Below are 3,520 nucleotides of genomic sequence, written 5' to 3'. Positions count from 1 at the left end.
AAATTTTCTATATATGAAACCTAGAAACTAGAATTAAAACATTTTGGTTTGAGTTTTAAACCACGAACTTTTTCGACTAAAATTTAAACCAGAACATATTAAAAATTGCTAAAACTATTGACTGGTTAAAAAAAAAGCCTATAAAAAATTAAAAAAGGCAGTAGTCCCAGCGCGGTTTAAAAATCAAACCCAAATTTTTGAAAGTGTGGCAATTTACATATGTATGTAAGTAGTAGCGGCACATTGGGTGAACTAAATGCATTCATACATACATATTTATGTACAACTGTAGCTAATATTGCACGCGTCTTCCCAGGTAGGTTAAGTGCGGTTGATAAACACATGTAGCATAGTTAAATACTGTGTACATAACTACCATTAAAACGTTGAAAATGTTACAATTTCGGCATATGACTAAAAAAAAACCTCTAAAATACACACAAACAGCACAGCTGCATCCTTCAACTTGTCAATTCGCGGTAAATTCCCCGATTTGCAGGGAATTTCGGTTTAAGTGGTAATCGGGGAATAGGAATTTTTTTCGGGGAACTGGGTATGTTATTTTTATATCTTAAAGTAACCAAATTAGACGAGTATGCTAATTTTTAACCATTTGACCCTTTTTGGAGCGACATTTTTTCAATTTGAATCGTAATATCTCCACAACAAGAGTTTTCCCAGATATAGCTATATACCAGATGAAAGCTAAGGTTTCGGGCTACATTTGTGGAAACCAAGAATAAAATCGACTGACCAGTTTTTAAGAAAATTCTCGAAATCTATATTTTCAGCAGCCCGATTTTTAGTTTTCAGGCGATAACGTTATGACATATTTATATTTCATAAACAAAAAAGATAGCGTTAGATAGCTTGTTTGAAGACCCTTCTACTGCGAACCACATTAATGACATGGACTGAGTAGTGCGGCCTCAGTGGTAGTTTAAAAAATTGCATTTTTTTCGAATTTCAGGCAGCAGCCACGCCCACAAAGGCGTACGAATCAAAACATCCTGGAACAAGACCTTCTTAGTTTTTTTTTGTACTTTAATTCCTGAAAGTTTGAAAAAAATTAAATGATGGTACGTACAGACGCCACAGTGGAGACACGAACCAAAACACATTTACATCTATATCTTTCCAACTAGTACCCGGAACTTAATATATAACGTATCGTTTGAAAGGCATTCGCCTATAGAATAACACTTAATATGTTGGGTGTGTCCACATGCCCCCTTAAACCGGCAAAAGCAAAAAAACGTTTTTTGTTTCGCAACACTTTAGCCTAATTTTTAAGAATCCGGTAAATCGCCTATGAAGCTTGAATACATTTTCTGGACACACTCTGCAAGACCTTTCCAACGATATCTTAAACATGTCGATTGGACGTCTGGATAAAAACTTCCAAATCTCGTGTATATACAAGCGAGTCATTTCAGCATGCTACTGTGGCTGCTTTCGTCACTCGCGCGCACTGCCGTGCGCTGTGATACCGCCATTCGCCACCGAAAAGTCACACATACAGATAGTGCATCGCGCCATTGTAGTTCTGCTACTTCTCTTCACCCAATTGAACTCGTTTTCCCATATTGTTTGGAACTGGCATGCCCGTCAAACTTTTCGCTTGGGTGATGCTTCACTTTCACTACTGATCATTTTGGAGCTTGTTCAAATTCCACTCATATAATTCTTGAAAAAACACAGGAGCAGCTAATATATACGTAGTTATATTTACACAGTTTAGTACAAAACTGAGCAGCTATACCTACATACAAGAAATTGATTTCAATATATAACGTCTATTTAGATCAGGGAATAACAATTTACCAGATAGCAGTGTAGTTTTCCTGAATGTTCTTGATCTTCGTAAAGCACTTCGCGCGTTTTGAAGCGTCTGAAACTGTGTTTGCTTTACTACAAATTCAAATGAACAAATTTTACTCGCAACGACAATAAGAACACAACAAATGTACAACAAACACATCATTTTGACAATCAGTAGAACCGCAGCGAAAATCTAAAGTGGCGTTTACACAAGACAATAGCTGTGTTTTCGTATTATCCAGCAAAAATATCCAGTAACTTGCCAGTAACCAAATTTCGGTAAGTCAATATTTACTCCCAATGAGTGAAATATGCAAGAAAGTACGAAAACGCAAAACCAGCAAGAAGTTGCTAGTTTTATGAACAGCTGATTAATTTGTTATTTTCCGATGCAATTTTCTTAGAAAACTAGTATTTTTCATCTTATTATATATTTAAATGGGTTTATTTTGTCAACTGCAACTCTAAAAGCACCACAAACAATTATTTCTCTGGTTGCACCATGCTCGCTGCGAGTCCGCGCGGAACGCGGTATGAAGCACCCGTGACAGGAGAGAAAAAAATTGATAACTAGCGACTCCGTGCAAGTTTCCGTGTTTTTTTCTTTTAAATAATGTATTATAGAATAAGGATTGATATTCAATATATACGATTAAAAAATCTGATCGAGATGTAATAAAAATTTCCATTTGTTTATAAAAACTTTTTAAAAGAATTTAAAATTGTATACAAAGTAATGATTATTTAAAAAATTAAAACAATCAAGCTATAGCGTGTCTAATTAGCTATTATCATGAATAAAATCAACAATAAATAATAAATAATTACTGAATTCATCAAAACAAAGTTAATAACAATAATTTCGAATTTTGCAAAATTGCTCAAATTAAATTTTTTTTATAGTTGTAAAGCGAATAAAGTGATTTGTGCGAAAAAAGCTTGACCGTCCAATTTTGGGTGGCCCACTTGAGAGATTTTCACTCATTCGGATTTGTGTGTAAGTTAGCTAAGACTTCTGAAACAGCTGGCAACCCTCCTAAATGCAGTTAAGAAATAAACAAATCCCTTGTGTCTGATTTTGTGATACGTACATATTTCATGTGCCTGGTGAATTAAGTTAAATTTGATTATTTAAATACGTCACAACGCTCCTAAAAAGAGTTCAGAAATAAAGCCTTTTTAAACCCATTTCACTTGATACCCATATTTTTAATAATTGCTTTAACTTATGAAATAATTTGAGTTTACCTTTTTAAATGGGTGGAAACCCTGTTTAATATTCTAAATATTCAAACAAAGGACATCTTACCACCTTCCTTTCGCGTCATATTTTAATATTTCCTTTAACTTATGCATACTTTAATTAAATTCTAATTTCAAAACTGGTGGCAGCCCTATTCAAAATATTTTAAAACCAGAACCTTTTTAGACAGACGGAGATATTGCGATACATATTTATTGTGTATATAATTCCCTTAATTCAAGTTGAATTTAATTTCTAAAACATATGGCAGCCCTCTTAAATAAAGTTCAGAAAATAACATTTTTAACCCATGTCAATTTATACCCACATCTTAATAATTCATTTGACTTATTAAATAATTTGTGTTTACCTTTATACACAGGTGCAAACGCTCTTTAACGTTATAAATGCCCAAACTTAATATTTCTTAATACTCATTTGTTTGACGCCAATATT

This window comes from Rhagoletis zephyria, unplaced genomic scaffold, assembly GCF_001687245.7.
Source record: "Rhagoletis zephyria isolate East Lansing unplaced genomic scaffold, Rhagoletis_zephyria_1.1 Rzeph_scaffold_00303, whole genome shotgun sequence".
In the NCBI taxonomy this organism is placed as follows: Eukaryota; Metazoa; Arthropoda; class Insecta; order Diptera; family Tephritidae; genus Rhagoletis; species Rhagoletis zephyria.
The sequence above is the reverse complement of the archived record's forward strand: the minus strand, read 5'-3'. Positions refer to the sequence as shown.